At 43.7% G+C, this 23484-nt stretch overlaps 2 long non-coding RNA genes across 3 annotated transcripts; one reads left to right on the top strand and one right to left on the bottom strand.

The window, feature by feature from the left end:
• Positions 1–2897: 2897 nt before the first annotated feature.
• On the top strand, positions 2898–22372 carry LOC140633011 (uncharacterized). 2 transcript variants are annotated; one of them, XR_012030640.1, is made up of 4 exons: positions 2898–3064; positions 14337–14496; positions 15376–15569; positions 22157–22372. It is a non-coding gene; the product is annotated as an uncharacterized lncRNA (long non-coding RNA). The 2 variants fall into 2 exon arrangements; XR_012030639.1 differs by having other exon boundaries at positions 15367–15569.
• LOC140633012 (uncharacterized) lies at positions 11133–23419 on the bottom strand. Its single transcript, XR_012030641.1, has 3 exons — positions 23359–23419; positions 19257–19350; positions 11133–12132 (listed from the first exon to the last, which is right to left on the bottom strand). It is a non-coding gene; the product is annotated as an uncharacterized lncRNA (long non-coding RNA).
• Positions 23420–23484: the final 65 nt, after the last annotated feature.

Genomic DNA, 23484 nt, shown 5'->3' with positions numbered 1-23484 from the left:
AAGCTTCCCAGGGGACATTTTGATGTAAGTATATATTCAACTTTTTCACATTGGATAATGATAACTTGAAGAAAGGTAAAAAGTGGGCAGCCTGGGTGGCTCAGCGGTTTAGCGCCGCCTTCAGCCCAGGGCGTGATCCTGGAGACCCTGGATCGAGTCCCATGTCGGGCTCCCTGCATGGAGCCGGCTTCTCCCTCTGCCTGTGTCTCTGCCTCTCTCTGTGTGTGTCTCTCATGAATAAATAATAAAATCTTGAAAGAAAGAAAGAAAGAAAGAAAGAAAGAAAGAAAGAGAGAGAGAGAGAGAGAGAGAGAGAGAAAGAAAGAAAGAAAGAAAGAAAGAAAGAAAGAAAGAAAGAAAGAAAGAAAGAAGAAAGAAAGAAAGAGGAAGCACTAAAGAGCAAGGAACCCACAGTATCTTCCTCAAAGCCTTGGTGGGGGCTTCTGTGGACCACTGAGCCCCTCCCAGGTTGATGCCTTGGCTTCCAGAAAGACTGACCTGGCCACAGGGAAGGCAGAGAGCAGGATTTCAAAGTGACCAAGATCAGCTCCCACTCCTGCCCAGTGGAATGGTGTTTGAAATAGAAGCTAAAGTAACCAAAGCGCTTGGGTGTCTCAATGGTTGCGTGTCTGCTTTGACTCAGGTCCTGACCTCGGGGTCCCAGGATCGAGTCCCACATTGGGCTCGGGAGTCTGCTTCTCCCTCTGCCTGTGTCTTTGCCTCTCTCTCTGTGTCCCTCATGAATAAATAAACTTAAAAAAAAAAAGAAACTAAAGTAACTTACGGAAAATGGACAAAGGTATTTTCTCTGCCTACCCAGCAATCATCTGTGTCTCTGAAAGCCCAGCAGGAGTCCCAGGGGATAATGAATAACCAGCAAATGAGAGAGGGAGGGGCAGGATGATGAGACTCAAAGATTTAGGAGGGGTTGGGGCAAGCTCCAGAGTGCTCCTGCTGGGGTGACAATGATGATGATCACATCAATAACTGCTGTTTGCTTTGCTTCTGCTGACTCTGTCTGTCCTCTGTTGGGCACTGTACAAAGCACGTTTTCTCACTTCCACATTCCAGTGCCCCGTGATGGGAATGGTATCAGCCCATTTTTTAGATGAGGCACCTGAGTGTCACAGGGCTTAAGTTGTCAAGGTCACATAGCTAGTGTGAGACAAAGCCATGGTCAGTCCACTGATGATGGATCTCAGAAACCTGGTATGAGGGGAGCAGGAACAGGTGGGGCCAGTGCTCTTCAGCCTCAGCTGACCCCACAGCCAGGTGTCCCCGGAGTCCTCCAAGCCTCCCCGCAAGCCTCCCTGTGTTTCCGAGACCCAAGTGCCTGGGGTTCCCAGGCTGCCCTTCCTGCCCCCCTTGGAGGAATACCATGCCCAGCACTGACTCAGACTCAGCCCTAAGGATTAAGGGGTGGGGACGTGGGCCTCAGGCTAGATCAGAGTTTCCCTGGTAGCAAGAGTGTGGCAGAGTGACAGGGTTCAAACAGTGACCTTAGTCATGACATCACCCCACATCTCTGCCAAATCCTAGCCTTCCAGCAGTTGCCATGGCTCCAGAGATGGGCCCTGCTGCCCGCCCCACAGGCCTCTCTGTGGCTGGCCTATCCCCAGCACCAGGCCCACTCTGCCGACACACACTCAGCCCTGAACCCCTCACCTGCATCTGTTCCTCCCACTGCAGCCTGGGTGCAGAGAACCCTCTGGGGCCAAGCCCTACCATTCTGTTCTATGGCTTCTCTCTCATCCTGCTTCAGCTCTTGCTTTTGGCATATGCTGCCATCTTGCTAGGTACAGCCTAGATATAGCCTTGAATATTCTGGTACTAACTCCCCACATCCCACCAGAAGTAGACTTCCCCAGATTATGGTGGCAAGCCATCCTGGATGGTGGTGCAGGATGTGCACTGCACAGAGGCTTCCTTCTGGCTGGAGGTGTGAGCAAAGCTAAACTCGGCCCAGCCACTGCACAGCAAACCATGTGACCTAGCGTGGGGCTGTATCTGCTCAGAGGAAGGGGCATCTTCTCGCCACACAAGGCACCATCCCTGAGCCAGGCCGCATCCTAGTTCCGGGGAAGGGGCAGATTTCCATACTACTCTCCAAGGTGCTGTACAAGCCAGCATTAGCCGAGTCACAGCAGGTTTTACTCCATTTCAGGCCTCCGTTTGTATAAGCTTTGAGACCTAGGGAAAGGCATCACCTTTCTGAGCTGCCTCAGTTGCTTTGAAGTCCATTCCAATCATCGGAACAGAAGCGGGAGCTACAGAGTGGGGCCCGGCCTTCACCAGGCAAGGGGGGATCAACACCCAGGCGGCTCTGATGTCAAAGGTAAAAGCAGACACCGCAGCCTAATTATTGTCCTGACCTGAGGAGGGTATTTGCTGTGGGCCTGCTTTCGGACAACTCGGCCCCGAGAGCGGAGGGAGCAGATTTATTTTCCAGGGAAACTTGAAAGTATCCGTGGCATCCCCGATGCTGTCGCTGATTGAGATAATTCAAGAGCATTATTTATTCATTACCTGGGGCTTTTTGGACTCTGAACTCAGAGGTTGGCTTCCCCTCCTTCCCACCCCCTCCCCTCTTCTCTGGAATATTTGTTACAGTTGCATTTTTCAAACCATTTACTGTCGAGAGGGTAAGTGGAGTGACACAGCTCATAATGTGCAAATAAATGGGAGCTAAGCTCGTCAGCTCGAGTGGAATGAATTATTGTCGCCAGTGAGATGCAGTGATGGGGAGCAGCTGCCCGCCGCCGGGGAGGGCTCCAGCAGGTACGGCGCTGGAGTGGCCGGAATAACACTTACCGTGATTTATCAGAGAGCACTTGAAAGCCCCTCGGAGGCTTTAAATAGGCATGAAAAGAGGCTTCGTGGCACTCGGGCCCTGGCAGGACAGAGCGATTAGCGGGCTCAGATGCCTGACCCCGCGTGCGCCTTCCGGACCGGAGAAGCCGGAGATCTTCAAAGGCACTCAAGAAAGATGGCCAAGTGGGGGCCGTTCCAGGCGAGGGGACTTGGAGCCAAGTCCCCAAGGAAGGGGGAGACTTCCTAGGATGAGGTGAGCAAGCAGGAGCCTCCGGGAACAGAGGCTGCCTGAGTTTGAGTTTGGGGGCAGCCCATGAGAGCTAGGGTTCTCTTGGTCAAGGTTGCCCACAAAGAGCAGTTGCATGAGAACTTGAGGCCTGTGGTTTGCCCACTGGTAATGTGGAGAGCCACCCAGAAAATTCTCCCTGCCCCAAGCATTCTCCCCTCTTTGCTTGATACGGTGCCTACAATGTCCCCATTACAAATGACTCCTTTAGGATGAGCAGCACCCTATTTGAGGAGGCCTTTTCAACTATAAATTCTTTTGAGAGACATAGCACAGCCAAGTTGTCGCCTGTGAGTGAATCCTGGGAGGTGTTCAGCCATTTGACATTTTTTGGACCGGATAATGCTTTGTGGGAAGAGGGGAGAAGCTTACAAGCTGCACCATAAGATGTTTTCAGCATCCCTTGTCTCTACCAGCTAGATGCCAGGAGCACCCATTCCCCACGTCATGCCAGTCAGAAATGTTTCCAGACATTGTTACACGCCCCCCAAGTCCCACCCAGGGTTGGACTGGTGGACTGGACGCCCACCGCTCTAGTGTAACACCTCTCAGGTTGTGCTGGAGCTATCTCTTGTGGATCTGTTTCCTAGCTTTGGATTTAAAACGTTTTTGAATTAATGTGTTTAATGAAAAGAAATCAATTTTAATTGAATTTAACTGAAAAAAAGGAAATAAACCAAAAGCTGTTGCTGAGCTTCCAGCTACATGTTTATTTACTACAAGACCTATGTAAAGTTAAGATAACAAAGATCACAAAAAGATGAAGAGTTTGGAGTTATTCGTTTTGGTAAGCTACACAACTTCAACTTTACTGCTACACATCTGTCCTTCCTCTCAAGTCTCCACCCATTTACTTATTATGGTTTGAATCCTGTCCTCCAAAGCTCACAGGTTGAAAACCTCACCATCAAGTATCTCAGAATCTGAGGTTATTTGGAAGTAACCTTTAGGACTTCCCAAAGGAAATCTAGTTAAAGTGAAGTCAGCAGAGTGGGCCCTAACCCAGGAGGACTGGTATCCTTAGGAAAAGGGAAAGAAACCTGGACATAGAGACAGGTGCACACACAAGGATGAGACTGAGGGCGGAGATCGGGGACACCGGGGACTCCTGGCAAACCACTAGACGCCTTCAGGGAGCACCAACCCCGCCAAAGCTTGATCTCAAGCTTTCAGCTTTCAGAGCTGTGAGGAAAGACATTTCTACCCCCCCACCCGCCCCAGTCTGGGGTCCTTTTTACAGCAGCCCTGGCATGCTGATATAACACTAATCTTTTCCCTTTGGTCATCATTAGTTTTATAGTTTAGGTCAACAACATGCACAGTCTCTTCTGTGTCCATAATCCCTAAATTCTTCAGTTTGAGTTTATGAGTTTATGTATCAAAATGGGAAAAATAGCCCCACTTGGGTCCTCTCCACTACTCATTCCAGAATTCTTTACTTTGATGCATCCCTAAATTGGCTAGATTTATTTAATCTTTCTTTCCTTCTTCCTTCCTTCCTTCCTTCCTTCCTTCCTTCCTTCCTTCCTTCCTTCCTTCCTTCCTTCTTTCCCCTCTCTCTCTCTTTCTCTCTCTCTCTCTCTCTCCCTCTTTCAGGAAGGATCCCTAGGTCCTTTATAACTAAGTTCTTGCATGCTTGAGAGTGTGTTGTCTTTATACCTGAGTGGTGGTTTGGCTGAGGGTCTTATTTTTTTCCTACGAGAGCATCATAAACATTATTGCCTCATGAATTGCAAACTGCAGTGGAGAAGTTGGAGGCACACCTGGCCATGTTCCTACTGGCTTGAGCCTCTTCCCCAATACCCTCCACACCACACCAGGTGATGAGATGTGTACATTTGACCTCCTTTGTCTTCCATGTTTCTCAACCCCCCCCCCATCATTTTGATATTTATACTTAGGATTCTCTTCCATTTCAGTGTTATAGTTTTCTCTGACCCATTTGCTCACCACCTCCCTGTCTGAATTTTTGCTCATGGGTATTTTTTGGTGGTTGTTGCTCTCAGTGGTGTATTCTACTCTATAAAGCTTCTGCTTTCTCTCCATTTCTTGCCTGAGTTTTGCTAGCTTGCTTTTTATCAAGACTCTGAGTTCCTTTTGTATAAAGACCATATTGCATATAAATCCTTTGAGTCTATGGAGGCCCATTTCTCCAACTCTCCCTCTGTTGCGTTGAGCAATTCTCCTGGTAGTATAAGCTCTTCATCAACTTTTGCTTGGATTTCTTTCCCTCCATCTGATTTTAATCTTTAGATCACATTTTGCTTATCCATCTATCCATCGATGGACACTTGGGTAGCTTTTACCATTTGGCTGTTGAGAGCTACTATAAACATGCTGTGCTACTATAAATGTGCATGTACAAATTTCTCATTGAGACCCTGCTTTCAATTCTTTTGTATATCTCCCCAGAAGTGGAACTGCTCAGTCTTATGATAATTCTATGTTTAATTTTTTCGAGGAAACACTAGACTGTTCTCTGCAGCAGCTGTACCGTGTTACATGCCCACCAACCATGTCCAAGGGTTCCAGCTTCTCCACATCCTTGCCAATACTTATTTCCTGGGTTTTTGTTTGCTTAGGCTTTTTAAAAAAGATTTTATTCATTTATTTCTTTGAAAGAGAGAGCACAAAGAGGGGTAGTGGTGGTAGAGAGGAGCAGAGGGAGAGGCAAGATTCCTACTTAGCAGGGAGCCCGACATGGGGCTCAATCCCAGGACCCAGGATCATGACCTGAGCTGAAGGCAGGCAGATACCTGACCGACTGAGCCACCCAGGCACCCCTGCTTATTTTAATAGTAGCCACCCTAATGGATGTGTGGTATAATATTCATTCTTGAACAAAAAGAAACTCCACTTCCCACACTTCCTGGTGAGGAAGGAATTTAACTTTCAGTGAAATTCAGCAAATAATGCGTCAGCACCTTCTATGGACAAAATGCTCTGCTGAGGGCTTTGGAGGCCAGGCAGGGGATAATTAAGAGCATGGATTCTGCTTCCACAACCCCCTGCTGCCACTTCCCAGCTGTGCCTGTCACTGTACCACTCTGAGCCTCAGTCCCCTCATCTATAACACAGAAACGATAGTAATAGGGTCCATTTCATTGGATCATTGTGGGGATTAGCTTATTTCATGTATGTAGAAAGATTCACATGGTGCCTGGCATGGTCCTGTTCTTTTTCATACTCTAAATTATTCTTATTTGCTACACAGAAAAGGCATAGCAGGACACATTTCCCCCTTGCCACAAGAAACTAACAGAACCCCACTTGTGCACCCAGTCCCCCTGTTGCCCTGTCCTGGGATCCTACCTGGCCCGGAAAAGTACCCAGATGTTATCAGAGCTCCCTCTGGGGGATAGGAAGATAGACTTCCTCCTTATACTTTGTTTTCAGTTTTACAAGCTTTGAAAAGTCAGCATAATTGTTTTATAGTTTTATAATCATAGCTACATGGTATAATAACAATGACATTTTATATGAGCACAGACTTCTAGCAAAAAAATAGTCATTTTTCTCTACTTGTCTCCATTAAAATCTACCTAAAACAACCACAATTAAGTCAAAATAGAGATAAACTTGGATTTCAACAGAGCGAGGATGTCTCTACATCCCCAGACCATTTCTCTTTATCTGGAACACACTTCTGCAGGTGAAGAGAACTGGCACAGCTCTCATCATGCTTCAGGAGGATCTGCTTTCTCTGAAAATAAGGTTCAACCCCCCTCTTAAGAAGACAGGAAATTCTGACACCTGCTACAGCATGGGTGGACTTTGAGGACACTACACAGAGTGAAATAAGCCAGCACAAAAAGATGAATACTATATAATCCCACTCACATGAGGTTCTTAGAGTAGTCAAAGACATTGAAAGTGGAACAGTGGGTGTTAGGGGGCTGGAAAAGCAGGGAATGGGAAAGTTACTATTTAATGGGGACAGATTTTCAGTTTTGCAAGAGGAAAAGTGTTCTGTGAATGGAATGTGGTGACAGGTGCTCACTGGTCACAATGTGCTTCAATGCCACAGAACCACACTTAGAAGTGATTAAGATGGTACATTTCATGTTGTGTAGATTTTACTACAATTGTAAAAAAGAGAAAAGAAGAAAAACTAAATCAAGAATTGGAGAGAAAACTGAAGCCCAGAGAAAAGACATAGGGCATTGCTGGGAGGCTGGTGCCCCACCTCTGAGGACAGCATACACATCTAGTCGGTGTTTGGTCCCAGGCTGGCTGCAGGAGAAGGGGGCCACCCTCCCTGCCTTCTTGGGGCTTCAGCTGCAGAGTCCAGATGAATGACCTTGGAGTCATCAGGAGATAAAATCAGATAGAATATGATCATGGGGCCTCAAGGCAGATGGTAGAGTAGGGGTGGCAGTTTTTTCTTTCAAGATTTATTTATTTATTTGAGGGAGGGAGTGAGGGAGGAAGGGAGAGAGAGAGAGAATGAGCGCAGGGAGGGGTAGCGGGAGAGGGAGAGAAGTAGACTGCTAAGCACGGAGCCCGACTCGGGGCTCGATCCCACGACCCTGAGATCACGACCCATGCTGAAATCAAGAGTTGGATGCTTAACCAACTGAGCTGCCCAGGTGCCCCGGCGAGGCAGTTTTTCAGAGATTAAATGCCCTGTGACTAGAATTTAGACGGCAATGGAAGAAAGAGGAGGGATAATTCAAATCAACACCATTCAGTATGATTGTCCAAGGGTTCACTGGGCTCTCTATGGTCCATGGCAAGGGTCACGTGAAAGGTTCACAATTACCCACCTTGCCTGGTCGGAGAGCAACTACACTCTCAGCAGGGGCTGCTGTACTTCCTGCTGCAACCAGAATTGCCTCTTATGTTTATCATCCATGCTCTAATTTATTCATTCATCTATAAACGATCCGTTCATTCATGAAGATAGAGGGTGAGAGACAGCACTTAACCATGTGCAGACATTGTGTTGGCAGACAAAGCCCCTGCCCTGTAGGAACTAACACTCTAGTGGGAGATACAGATTTTTGTCAGGTAATCACATGAAGGAACGGAAGTTGCAACCATGACCAGTGTTGTGCAGGAAGAGACACATGGCATAGTGTCTTCCATGAGTGGAAGGGATAATCTGCTCAGGCTATAGGGAAAACTTCCCTGACAAAGCTTGAGCCAAGACCTGAAGGATGAGCAAGGAAAGAGACCTTTGAGCAGTAGGACAAGCATGTGCAAAGGCCCTATGGTGAGAGGGAACACATAAGAACAAGGAAACACAAGACAAGTGCATAGCAACAGGGCACTGAGAGTGAGAGCCAGTGGCATGCAAGCTGAAAAGCCTCTCACGGAAGCTGTATTTTCATAAGGGACAGTGCCTCTAGCCAAGTCACTCCCTAATGATGATGTAAGACACCCTGGCAGTGCTCGGAGAAAGAGAGGTGATATACAAGGATTCCAAGTGGGATAAATAGCATGGGTAGGGAGCCTGGTAGTGGGAATGAGCATGGTGTAGCCAAAAATTCCACCTGCCTGGAGTGGAAACTCTAGTAAAGCATTTTGAAGGGCCCCTCTCTCGTGCCCCAATTGCCTTGCTTGCACTCAACTCTAGGGCCCCCCCCCCAGCCATCTTCCCCATCCCCTAGGGAGGCGCTAGAGGGGCTCCCAGCTTCTGGAACCTGGAACTCAGCTCACCTCTCATGTAATTACATTGAGAACATGCTAGCTGGACCTGAGCTTCCTTTTCCTCACATCACAGCCTGACTCAAGCTCTCTCTGTCTTCAACCCACCTGCCCTGGCTGAAAAAAATGTCCTTTGGTTCAAGGCCAGATACTTCTTGGACTCCATCAGTTTTGAGATGCACGTTTTTTTTTCCCCTCACATCATTGATATTGGGAGCATGTTGGCCGGGAGCAATCATGACATCACTGGTGTTACCTGCATGTAAGTGTCAAAATTTGCACAAGGAGGTCATTTCTTAGAAGGAAAATTCTGAAGACAGTAGTGCAGGATTCTTTTGAGAAAACACAGACGTCGATGACTCAGAGCTCAGAAAATCTGTTCTCTGAATATGAAGATGACTAAGGAATATCTTCACCAATTTATTTCACTTAACGTCTTCTTTTTAAAGTGTACAAATGAATGATCTCTGATAAAAATCTATGTTTATGTAAGTGTGAAAGAGTTCTCTCATTACGTATGAAATACAAATTCTAAGTGATTAAAGAAGCAGTATGATACTTTTAGATGGCGACTTTTTACTTTCTTAGCATATAAAATAATGATGCATTTCACAATTGACAGAGTCACTGAAATTCAGTAAAATGCATTCATAAATGTTAACACTGTTTTTCACCTCCCTCCGCCCCGCCATACACACAGGATATCCTTTGCTCTGTCTTATGCATCCAGCTAGAGCTGAATATAAACTTCTAGAAGGATGTGGATGACCAACCAGATACCTGCAAGTGATAATCAGATTCCCCAATATCGGGAGAGAAAATGTGTTTGGTTCACTCAGAAAGTAAATCGTCGGGTGAACACACAGGAGGAAGTCTGAGTCAATATGGGAGGATAATTTATTGAAATATTAATTAGAGTCTGTTCTCCCTCTATCTTCCCCTTCAAGCAGGTGGGCGGGCTTTGTAATTCTTGGCCTCTGGAGTTTTAGCAGGGCTGCAGACTGAAGCCGCCTGAAGTTAAAGGCTCTTCTGATCATTTGGGAGAGGAAAGCCATTGAAGAGATGGTGTGCTGTTGCTGGAGCAGGCTGGGGGGCCAAGAGGAGCCTTAGCATGAGAAGCAGGGAGCTCGGGGAGGGGGTTTGTGAAGACTCATCTAAGCCAGGACCTGCTCCAATCTCAGCAGAGCTCCAGGAGAGGCTGGACCCTAGTTCCATGATTCCTGGCTTCCTCAAAGGTTCTTATGTCTCACGTGTGGAAGGGGAGCTGGGGCCCTGCACCCAGAGGGGACTGTGCAGGAGGAGACAGGAGGGGCTTTGGCTGCGGAGGTCCTGGGCGTCCACTCCTCTCGGGAGGTGGGGCAGAGCCCACCTGATCTGAAGTTACAGGTCCCACCAAACTCAGAGCCCGAGTCTCCGAGTTCAAATTAAGTAAATGTAAAGAAAGTGACGGGGTTATGCTATATCTCAGGCACTTGAGTTTGTAAGCAGACATCTACAGCGCGTGACACCAGCAAAATTATTCTCCAGGCTTGGGCAGCTAAGCATCCCCTTCCTTGAGCACAGTCAGGGGCGCTGGAAGTCTGAAGCGCTGAGACCCTGCTGGAAGGAGAGTGCTGGAAACCTGAAGGCTGGGGCTCCCCACGTGTCAGTCACGCTGGAGACAGCTTTAATGGGCTTGCTGTCACGTGTCCCTTGAAGGCCAGCCCCCCTGGACGGGGCTGTTTGCAAACTCCTCTCCAAAGCAGCTTCCCTTGAAGAGAGTTGCTACACAATCATTACAAATTGATTGCAAAAGAGCTAACAATCATGATTAAATCATTAAATTCTTGTCTACGCTTCAGAGAGCGGTGAGAAAATTAACTTCCCACCAACCTAATTTTTTCCTGAACATGAAATAATGATTTTCTGCCCGTCTAATTACAAAGCCAACATCTGATCAAGCCAGCATCCAGAGGGGATTATCGCATGCACGAGTATTAGACCTCATTACCAGCTTGAGTGCAAAATTATTACATCTTGTAATTGGATGGTGAGATTTATATACAGATCGGCCCGGTTTCTGTAAGATTGTAATTACAAGCTTCGTTGGTTAGCTACTTATCACTCAGCACAGAAGAGAGGAAAATAAGCAACAGAAAAGGCATTTCATTAACCCATAACCCTATCAAGGGAAAGCCACTGTAACACCCATGTCTGCATTAGGGAGAACAGCTAAATTCACAGATGAAACAATTTATTATACTCTTTGCAAATGGGATTGCATTTTGTTTAACCCCTAATGAACTCTTTGGGTAAAGTGTCTGAACAAACCATTCATTTTATAGACAACTAGGTTCAATACAGTAATTATAAGGGGTAACTGACTGAGATAAATGCTCACCTGCTTAGAGGCAGTTGATTAGAGACACAATTGGTGGGCGCCGGGAGCCTGCTCCAGGGCCCGGGGGCCGGGACAGCCTCGGCTTCCTGCAGCGCCTGGGAGGGAGCAGGATCCCGCCCGGCAAATCCGCTGGACCCGCCGAAACTCTGCTCCTGCCTTCGTCAAGCTTGGCTGCAACGTGCAGGTTTAATAAAGCCGCAACGACGACACGGTTTAACAATTTTAGAGGCACTGGTGTGGAACGCAGAAATGTAAATACAGCCCGATGAGGGCTCTGCGGGCTCCAGATGCTGGACCTAAATTAAATGTTACCTTTTCACATGTTTATGGCACAACAACAGGCCCCGCACAAAGTCGGCTTGGTGTGGAACTGATGGATGATGTGACACTCGAGGTGGGTTATTTTGCAGCCTCCTGACCAGCAGTACTCTCTGCCAGGAGGCAGCAAACTCAAGCTTGTGCCGCCTCCTTTTGCACCCTGGTGAGTGTGGCATAGTTGGTGACACGTGAAGTTTACGTGATGCCCAGATTTCAGTGCGCATAAAGTTTTATTAGAACACAGCCACATCCATCTGCTTGTATTGCCTGTGGCCGTTTTCTGCCACCACATCAAGAGCTGCGAAGCCAGAAATATTGGTTATCTGGCCCTTTAGACAATGTGTGCTGATTCCTGTTCCATTCAGCCACACGCTCATCTAGTCATTCAACAAACAGCGACTCAGCGTTTAGTATGTGTTAGGTCCTGGGCCAGGTGCTGGAATACAGAAAAGGAAAGGCCACCATTCTAGCTCTCAGGGATCTCACAGGCCGTGGGGGGAATAGACCTGGACACGGTGGAGCTTCAGCTAGCTCAATACCTTCCTCCTTCTTCTGGTCCAATGTCCTGGATTTCCTCAGGGCAACCAGCCTCACCTTGACACGTGCCATGCCACCTGGCCTCCACGATGATGAGTTCGGAGATGGACATATGGTCCAGTCAGAGCCGTGAGCCACAAGCAAGGACCCTCTGTGGGGTGAAAGGAACACTGTCTTGTAGTGGAGTTAGGCCTCATTGTCCTCTGTCTGGAACCACGGGAAGCACCTTGCTGCCCCTGGAGCTTGGGGAAAAGGATAATCAAAGAGGTGGTGAAGAAGATGATACAAGAGACTGGATCCTGACATCACTGCTCCAGTCCGACTGTACCTGAAGTCAGACTACCCCTGGACTGTTCCATTTTATGAGCCAGTAAGCCTTTTGGCTTGAACCCACTACTGTCACAACAGAAAGAATGTACCTAATTTGTACAAGAATAACTACACAAGTAGGCAGGATGAAGTGTCCTGTGCAGGGTAGGAGGGGAGCTTGATTCTCCCAGGGACTCAAGGAATCCTTTCTGGAAGTGGTGGTCTTTGAGCCTGGGATCACAAGGCTGTCAGAGTTTTGATAAATGGAGAAAGGGAGTGATCTAGCCGCAGGCTGGAGGCTCAGCATGGGCAAGAGCAGGAGAGCACCGAGGATGTGCAGAAATCGTGTGAAGGAATGCTGAGAGGGACCGCTCAGGACCACAACAAACACTCTTCTCTCTTCTGAACCACTTCTGAGTAGCTTATCCCTAGAACCCAGGGGCTCATGAATACCAGAACCCTCTTAGCCAGGAGGTTGTGAGGTGATAGAAGGTGGATTACAGCTCTTCCACAATGATCTCCTGCTGGTGTCCGTCCCCTGGTCTGGTCCCCTCCCCTTGAAATGTGGGAGAAACCATCTCTTTGCTTCTAACCAATAGGATACGGCAAAGGCAAAGATCAGTATGCTGAAAACTGTAAAACACTGATGAAAGAAATCAAAGAAGACCTAAATAAATACAGATAGGCCATGTTTCATGATTGGAAGATTCAATATTTTCAGTGTGTCAGTTCCTACCAAATAAATTTATGGATTAAATACAACTCAAATAAAAGCCCCAGCAAGATTCTTTGTAGGAACCTACAAGTTGAGTCTAAAATGTACATGAAGAATCAAAGGAGCTGGAATGGAGAGATATGGGTCCAGCCTCCCTTTGGCACCACTCTGAAGTGCCATCTGGTTTCAGGGCTCTCCATAAGTGAGCCGAGACCTCAGGGGCAGCAATGCTGTGGGACAGCTTCTCCTTCTTCTTCTCTTTCGCCCAGTCCTGCCTTCCTCACTTCTTCATTAGGTGTATTCTCTGGGGCCAAGCTCCAATGGACAAACCTCCACCTGAGAGTCTGTTTCTGGGGAACCCAATCGAATGCAGTGAGTTTCAATCCATTTCTATAAATGAAAATATTGACTACTTAAAGGAGTAATTTGATGGTGAAAAGAAAATCAGACGAATGTGACACAGAAATTGTGTCATTGGGTCCATTTAGGAACCTTATCTACAGATTTATTTCTGATTCCTGACAAAGCCTGAGGGAAGAAGGAGATTTTACAAGGTATGTATATACCATATGATTACGTTTATGTAATCTCCATGGAGATGTAGAGCAGATGCATGGTTGCCAGGGGCTAAAGAGAGGGTGGGGAAAGGAGGGAATTAGATGTGGCTACTGGAGGCAACATGAGGAACCCTCATGATTATGGAAATGTTGGGTATTTGGACTGTATCACTGTCAGTATCCTAGTTGTGATATTGCAAGATGCTGCCTTTGGGGGAAACTGGGTAAAGGGTACATGGGATCTCTTAGTATTATTTCCTACCACTACATGTGGACCTACAACTTTCTCAAAATCAAAAGTTCAATTTATTTGTTTTCATTTTGACACTACACTATTTTTTCTTTTTTTTAAAATTTAAATTCAATTTGCCAGCACATAATACATCATTAGTTTCAGATGTAGTATTCAATAATTCATCAGTTGCCTATAACCCCTGGGCTCATCACATCACATGCCCTCCTTGATGCCCATCACGCAGTTACCCCATCCCCCACCCCCTCCAGTGACCCTCAGTGTGTTTCCCAGAGTTAAGAGTCTCTCATGGTTGGTCTTCCTCTCTGATTTTCCCCCACTCAGTTTCCCCTCCTTCCCTTATGGTCCCTTACACTATTTCTTATATCCCATATATGAGTAAAGCCAGATGATGAAAGTTTAATTTATAAAAGCAAGGAAAAGAAAAACATGGCACAGGCGATGGGATGGCACTTCATGGTTAGGATATAGAAAAATATGGATTCCGTTTTTTTAGTGAATGTTCCCTCTTGTTTTCCAAGCTTGCACGTGTTGCTGAAGGAAGCCTCCATGTTGGAGAGACCCATATGGCAAAGGACTGAAAGCAGGCTGTGGCCAACAGCTGGTTAGAAACGAAGACCTTAAGACCCTAGTAAACTAAGATCCAGCAGCCCCCAGGCCCTGAATTCTGCCAATGATCAGGTGAGCTTGGAAAAGCATCCTTCCCCAGTCAAGGCTTCTGATGAAACCCCAGTTTGGCCAACCCCTTGATTCAACCCCAGAACAGCAGACCTCGCTAAGCTGTACCTGGATTCCTGACCTATGGACACTGGGAGAAGATAGATATCTATTGTTTTAAGTGGCTAAGTTCATAGTAGTTTCTTTTATACATTTATATATAGCTAATACTTATACCAAAACAATCAAAATGCTGGTTCTTAGAATTTTATTTTGTTCAAGATAACACAAGAGAAGGAAGGTAGACAGAAGGAAGCCTCAGGAAAGGATGTTGAGCTATCATTATTCTGGAATTAGGTTCAATGTTAGTACCTCTCAAATTTTTCCTTTGAGGCATCATTCATAACAAAAGAGCATGTTTGAATATCTAGACCTGTGGTTACCAAATTTTAATGATCACGAACCACAAAGAGAAAAAATTGCACTCATGCACACACATACACATACATCTGAACAAATATGTATAATGAACAATACATTCTATATGCTTTTTCTTCATTGTCAGCCTCTCTCCATGAGAATGTCAGCTCCATGAGAGCAACATAATTGCATTGTTTATTACCACACCCCAGGGGCTCTAGATCAATGATTTGTTGAGTAAAGGAATGGATTTTTATGAATGCACATATACAAAAAATGAATTTTTGAAATGATGAGATGAAGATAAAATGAGCAGTTATTTTTAACATTTTTCTAATTGTGAGGGCATCATACTGTCATTAGCTAATATCCTATATTAGCTATTATTGTGTCTTATATAGCTATTATTGTGTCAACAGGAGGGATGTTGTTTCTAATTATCTTTTTTGTAAATTTCAATTGTTTTTAATCAAGTTCTTTCAGATCTTAATAGATAACCGTCGTTTTTATCTCATACTATGGCTGGTCAAAGAACCATGTGAAGAGAGGGAGTGACAGCCCCACCATACTCTTCTTCACTTCTACTGGCATTATTATTATAAAGTTTAACTGGTGTCTTCATGGAATCTTCTTCAGCCACTTGTCCTTTTTTTAAAAGGCTTATTTCATTAAGCAAGGTAAGATTATCTATAAATCCAATTAAATTACTATGTGGAAAGTACAACTCCTCAAAATGTACCGAAAGAAAAAAAATGAATACGAGAGAAGCTGTCCATCCACTCTTCTCCTCAGAAAACCTTGTAGAATTCATAGGACATACAATCTTTGTGACATAGGACAGAAAGTAGAAACTAGTGCCAATCTATAACTTTAAAGACTATTAAAGCTTCATTTCCTGAGTTTTTTATTTAAAAGTAGATTTATTTAGAGACTCGACCCTATTCCAACAATTTGTATGTCTCTCCTTGTGCCAATACCAACTGTCTTGATTACCATTGTTTTATAGTAAGTTTTAAAATCTGGAAGCATAAGTCTTCCTAGTTTGCTTTTTCAAAAGATTATTTTGGCTATTTGGGGTCTCTTGCAATTCCTAATGAATTTTTAAACCAACTTGTCAATTACTAAAAAGAAGTCAGCTGGGATTCTAAAAGGGATTACAATAAATTTGTAGACCAATTTGGGGGATATAAACATTTTAACAATGTTAAGTCCTACAACCTATGCACATGGGATATTTTTCCAGTTATTTAGACTTTATTTTATTTCTTTCAACAATGTTTGTAGTTTCATAAAGTTTTCACTTACATTATTTTCATTATTTATTAAATTAATGAATTTTAATCTATTTTATTATTTCACTTAATTTATTCCTAAGTGTTTTATTCTTTTTGTTGCTATTGTAAGTTGAAGAGTTTTCTCAATTTCCTTTTTAGATTGTTCACTGTGAGTGTATCCAATGTAATTGATTTTGGTAGACTCATCTTGTATCTTGTAACCCTGCTGATTTTCAGAAAGGATGTCAAGACCATCCAATGGGGAAATAATAGTCTTTTCAAAACTGGTGCTGGGACAACTGGTTAGCCATAAGCCAAAGAATAAAATTAGATCCCTGCTTCACTAGATTAAAAAAAAAAAAAACTCAAAATGGATCAAAGACCTAAATGTGAAAACTAAATCCATAAAACTCATAGAAGAAAATAGGAGTAAAACTTCATGACCTTGCGCTTGGCAAAAAAAAATTCTTAGATATGACACCTAAAGCATGAGCAACAAAAGAGAGAAAATAAATAAATCAAAATTCAGCAAAATTATGATTTATGCTTCAATGAATACCATCAAGAAAGCAAAAAGACAACCCACGGAACAGAAGAAAATATTTGCAAATTCTACATCTGATAAGGGACTTGTATCTAGGATGTGTAAAGACAAATATATAAAGACTCACAATGAAAAATAACCCAATTTTTTTAAATGGGTAAAAGAGATGAGCAAACATTACTCCAAAAACTACTATACAAATGGCTAATAAGTACATGAAAAACTGCATCATTAGTCATCAAATAAATACAAATCAAAACCTCAGTGAAATACCACTCCGTACCCATGAGGAGGCTATATAAAAAGTCAGACAAACAAGTGTTGGTGAGGATGTGAGAAAATTGGAGCCTCCATACACTGCTGGTGGGAGTGTAAAACGGTGTAGCTTCTTTGGAAAGCAGTCAGATGGTTCTTCACATGATTAAAATACAGAGTTACCATATGTTTTAGCAATTTTACTCCTAAGTATATATATACCCAAGAGAAATGAAAACATCCGTTTACACAGAAACTTATACATGAATGTATGCAGAAGTGTTATTCAGAATAGCCATAAGGTGGAAACAACCCAAATGTCCATCAGTTGATGAATGAATAAACATAATGTGGTATATCTATACAACAGAATGTGTTTGGCTACAAAAAGTAATGAAGTCCTGATACGTGGTACAACATGCATTGACAGCATTATCCCAAGTGAAAGAAACCAGTCACGAAAGATCACATACTATATTATTCCATTCATATGAAATACGCAGAATAGGGAAATCTGTAGATACAGAAAATAGGTGTGCAGTTGCCTAGAGCTGCAGGAGGCTGAGGGTGTAGGGGGTTATATTACAACATATCTTTTGAGGTGACAAAAGTGTTACAAAACTGGCTGATAAAAGGTTGTACATGCCTGTGACTCTATTATAAGCCACTGAATTATACACCTTAGATGCATGAATTGAATAACATGTGAATTACATCTCAATAAGCCTATTAAAGAACTTAAGTAGATATTTTTTTCCTGCTGGCTTGAACAAAAACATAATGGCTGGAGCTTGAGTAGCCTCCTTGAACCACTGGGTAAAATAATGACAGTGGAGCAAGAAGTAGAAGAGCTCTAGATCCTGCTCACTATCGACCATCACCCAAGTTCCAGACTGCTTACTTCTGTACTTCTACTGCATGACAGAGAAGAAATTTTCTACCTTGTTGGGTTTTTAAAATGGTAGATAGAGAAGTTCTGATACTATCTTCCCATATCTTGAATTGAATAACACTGTTTTCTTCCTTGGAAGATTGCTAGAGGACTCGAGAAGTAGGGTGGATCTGAAGGTAGAGCCCAAACAATCACAGTAGCTATTATGCCATTCCCCAAATATTTCTGGCTCTTTACATTTAAGTATATGGTAGGATTGCTCTTTCTGCTCCTTTGTGGCCAGATGGGACAATGGGACTGGTCCTGGCCAAAGAGTTATAAGCAGAAGTCACACAAGTCACTTCTGGGCTAAGCATTTAATTGCTGGCATGAGACATCTCTCCCCAGAACACTTTTCTTCTTACCCATAGTGACAAGTGCCACTCCCAGTGGGGCTGCTCCTGGATCCTGGTGTGAGCATCCAGCAGAGCAGAGCCCCAAGTAACAGGTGATAGACATGTTGTATCACAGAGAAACAAACATCAGTTGTTTTAAGCCACTGAAATTTTGTAATTGTTTGTTACCACAGAGCCTATACTGACTGGTGCACCTGCTGTGGCATGATAACGTTTCTTTGATGTTTTGTGTTTTAACTTTAAAAATAGTATACTCCATGGTAAATCAGTGATCATTTAATATAGAAATAACATTTCCCCTCAAACTGTTCAATTAAATGAAGGCTTCAGAAAGATATTGTCTTGTTTATACTGTGGCTTCTCATATCACCCAGAAGCATCCATGGCAAATACACCACAACCATATTTAATATATATATTATATATAAATATAAATATAAATATAAATATAAATATAAATATAAATATAAATATAATATATATATATATATATATATATATATATATATATATATATATATATCTCCTGGGGCAAACTCTGGGCTCTGAATCCCAGATGATACAACATAAGTACTTTGGAGAATCATCAAAATGTATCTGAAGGTATTTCTAAATAGTTCTATGTGATAAACGTATGGAAGATTCCAGTCTTTCTGGGTATGGACTACATAATGAACCATGACAATGAAAGGCACCACTAAGAACAACAGTAAAGGGTGCACATTGTCATCACAGCCAGGCAGGAATTCAAATCCTCCCTTTGCCAGGATTTTTACCTTTGGTAGCCTCAGCTTCGTCATCTGCAAAGCTGAGAGAATAGCACTCATTTCAGAAGATGAAAATAAAATCCAAGGACATAATGTTCTAATAATGCACTTCACATAGAGCCTGTAGAATAGCATACTGCAAAGCATGATAATTTCTACCCTTAATAATCTTAAGTTGGCAAGTATTAAAAGATAATAAAACCTAGTGTTGGTCAGAGTGTAAGTAAACAGGCATACCCAGCTAGTAGGAGTAGATGTTGGCTCTTTCTTTCTGGAAGACGCAGTAAAAATGGATATGATCTTACGACCCACTCCAGTTCCATTAGAAATCCTAAGGAAGTAATTAGACAAATATGTGAAATTCAATGTACAAACAACAAAAATCTTCAAGAATAGGGAATGTGTTCAATAGATTCTGATAAATCCCATGGAGAGTAGGAGTTTTCAAACTCTTTTGACTAGAATTCACATAAGGAGTACATATTCTATTACAACCCAGTATACACTAATATGTTTGATCACACGGAATCTTGATACAGATTCTTATCTTCCCTAATGCAATACATAGGATTTTTCTATTCCATCTAGTACTATTCTTTTCTGCCTCGTTTATTTTAAATATTGATCTTGACTCACTAAATTCATTTTCTTACTCACTAAAGAGTCATAAGCTGTGGTTTTAAAAACACCACTGTGTGTAGATTTTACAAAAGTTGATTTAGAATGTATATCCACTGACAAGGAAAGATGTCCAAAGAGTAACACTGAGTAAAAAAGAAGGTCACAAAATAGAATGAACAATATTGTCCTGTTTAGGTTAAATGCGTGTATGTGTATGTGAGTGTATTTCATCCAAACAGAAAAATACTCTGGAATAATAGACCACAAAATAAACAACAATGGTCATCAGAAGAGTGAGAGTGGGGGTTTGTGGATAATTTCATTTTCCTTTGGTTTGTCTTCCAGCTTTTCCTACAATAGGCATCTTACTTGTATACTTTAAAATGAGTTAGTTGCATAAAGAAATCAAGCGTAAGAGTATACAGAGTCTTGTCCAAAAGGAGTAAATGTGGTTGTTTAGATCCGTAGCAAGAACCTGAGGAGCCTAATCAGTTAAAAAAGCTCAATTGTGGGGCACCTGGGTGGTGCAGCAGGTTAAGAATACAACCCTTGGTTTGGCTGAGGTCATGATCTCAGGGTCATGAGATCAAAGCATGCGTTGGGCCCCGCACTTAGCAAAGAGTCTACTTAAGACTCTCTCTTCCTCTCCCTTTGCCCCTCCCCCCACAAATAAATAAGTAAATCTTTAAAAAGGAAAAAAAAAAAGTCCAACTGCTGTAGACTCAGGCCTCAGCCAACATCTAGGCTAAGGGCTGGGGTGAGGTTCTGGTCTCCTACAGCCGCAGCGCACCAGGCAACTTCTCACTCCCTCCATCTCTTCCTCCAATCCTCCCATCCTTCTTTTATCCTTCCCTTCCTTTGGTTCTTGCTTCCTACAAACATTTATGAAGCAATTCTCCATGCCAGGCACTGGGGATCGACAAAGGAAAAATCACAGCTCTGAGACCTAGTGAGGGCTGAGCTGAGCTTACTGATAGGCACGTCAGGGGGACCCAACCCAACATAAGAGCCGAGGGTCTACAGGATGGAGCCCTTGGGGAAAAGAGCTGGTACGGGGTTTTTAAAGCCAAGTAACTCGAAAGGTTTCTTAGACCAAGTTCAGTCTGGAGCATCTGCTGAGTAGCACCATCTGTGAGTCCAGGCAAAGTAGCTAAGTGACTGATATGAGTCATCACAATTTCATTATTTTGTTGGTCCCAATCAGCTTCCTGAAAAGATGTTGCCCCGTTTTGGGGAGGGACCCTGACCACTGGCCCTCCCGTAATCTCGTAATCTCTCAGACCCTCTGGGCTCAGTGTCCAACACATCTTCCTTTACAGCAAAGCCCAAGAATCCCTAGAATGTAGAGGTAAATGAACAAGGCCGACCAGGGAGAGGTCCTCTGGAAGCTCACATCCTAGAGCGCAAGCTAATAAAAACATAAATAAGGAAGTGCTTTGGGTTGTGATAAATCTGTGAAAATAATAGAACAGAATACTGTGACAGAGAGAACTGGGTGGTACTTGAGTGCCTGCAGAATCAGGGAGGACTTCTTGGAAGAGGTGACAATTAGACTCAAATCCCAAATGAAGAAAAGTCAGCCTCAAGGAAGAACACTTTGCAAAGGAACTAGCAAATGCAAGGACCTCAGAGAAGGAAGATCTTAGCTTGTTTCTGGACCACAAAAAGGCCAGCTGTCTTGAGTATGAGCAAGGTAGCATGCAGGGGTCCAGACAAGGGCAGACAGGCCTATCATATAGGCCCTGGTGGATCTTGCTGAGGACTTGGGACTTGTTCTGAAGTATAATGAGAAGCCACTGGAGGAAAGTGGCATGTTGTTAAAACATGACACCTTTGTTTGATATCATTAGGGAGGATTGTGTTAACACCACACACGCCCTGATATATCACATTGAGAAGGACACAGCATCACTAATGCAGTATCTGTGCCTCAAATTTGCATGATCTTAATCCAATCGTGAGAAAACATTAGACAAATCCAAACTAATAGACATTCCACATGATGCCAGATCAGCGCGCTTCCAACGTCATAAAAGACTGAGGAATTGTCACCGGTAGGAAACTCAAAAACCCTAGATGCCATGTGGTATCTTGAATTGAATCCTGGAACATTGATGTTGTAATATCAGGAGAAAAACTCATCAAATTTGAATGAGGGCTGTCGTTTCATTGATAGTTTTGTATTAATGTTAATTTCCTAGTTTTGATCACTTACTGTGACTCTAGAAGCAGTTAACATAGAGGAAGCTGGGGGAAGGGTCTATGTAAACTTGTACTATTTTGATAACTTTTCTTTAAGCCCAAAATAATAGGCTGACTTTTCTTCATTTGGGATTTAAGTCTAATTGTCACCTCTTCCAAGAAGTCCTCCCTGATTCTGCAGGCACTCAAGTACCACCCAGTTCTCTCTGACACAGTATTCTGTTCTATTATAATAATAATAATATATATCATTAATATTATAATATTATTATTACTACTATTATATTAATATTATTATTACTATTATTTTTTAGGAAGAGTGTGAGCACAAGAGCAGGAGGAGAGGCTGAGGGAGGAGAGAGAATCTCAAGCAGACTCCCACAGAGCACGGAGCCGACACAGGACTCTATCTCATGACCCTGAGATCATGACCTGAGCTGAAATCAAGAGTCTGGTGCTCAACCGATTAAGCCACCCAGGCACCCCCAAAATTGTTTTTTAAATAGAGCTTTAAAAAACAAAGCACGAAACATGTATCATACACTGGATATTTTTAAAACTATTCACCCACACAAGCTTGCCCATGTGCAGAAAACATGCAATGTAGGACTAGTTGCCTCTGGAGAAAGATCAGGAATGGGAGAGAGACCTACTTTCCATTGTGTGCCATCTTACCCTGCTTGAATTAACTACGTATAACTTTCATAATGAAAATGCAGAGCAAAAGTGTGCAGTGAAGTCTTTGGAGATTAAAAGAAAAGGCAATGCGTTTGTCCCACAGAGAGTGGATCACAGGGATAAGCATGGAGCAGGGACACCAGTGAGCACGTAGGTGTCCAGGATAGAAACGCGGGGGTCTGTGCTATGTTCAAAATAAGGAGAAGCAGAGTGAAGGGTATACATAACCCTCAGCACTATTTTTGCAACTTTTCTGTAAGTTTATGATTATTTTAAGAATTTCCAAGGAAGATGCAGTAGAGATGGTAAACTGTGAACAGAGTTGAGAAATGACATGGAGATGAACAGAACGCTGGTGGACTGGATGAGGAAGAAGAGAGACAGTGGGTCAGAGTGGCCCCCTAGGTGTAAGCCTGGGTGATAATCTCACTTCCTAAGATAGGAAGACTGGAAGGAACAAGATGAGACCATGACCCTGAGTCTGATTTAGGTGTTTTGGGACAATGGCAAAACCAGAGGGCACCGAGGAAGGGTGCCTGCTGCTAGTCTGTGCACAAAAAAGCAGCCAAAGTTTAAGGCTGGATGGCCTGTGCAGGAGCCCCTCTCCAGCCCCACCTTCTCACACTGGGGGCAGCCAGAGCTGAGAATGGGGAAGGGGACTGTACCAGTTCACTCGGTTAATGGGTGGGGGGAAAGGAGGAGACAGGCAGAGTCCAAGCTCCTGCTGCCTTCTCTCCAACATGCATGGTGCCTGCCTGGACATACAAGCACTCGTTAGGAAAGGCGAGCAGAGAAGGGGGTGCCTTGAATATGAAGCGCAGCGTCGTACAATATTTACTTATTTCAGCATCCCCTGGGAGACCCGCGGGTCTGTGGCTGGTCTCGTGGTAGGATCATTGTTAGGCCTGGGTGCATTATGATGTAACAGCATGAATGTTTCTGAGATGTTCTTATAGTTTTTCTA

This window comes from Canis lupus, chromosome 5, assembly GCF_048164855.1.
Source record: "Canis lupus baileyi chromosome 5, mCanLup2.hap1, whole genome shotgun sequence".
NCBI classification, from domain to species: Eukaryota; Metazoa; Chordata; class Mammalia; order Carnivora; family Canidae; genus Canis; species Canis lupus.
Note: the sequence above shows the minus strand (reverse complement) of the source record. Positions and strands in the feature narration are given on the sequence as shown.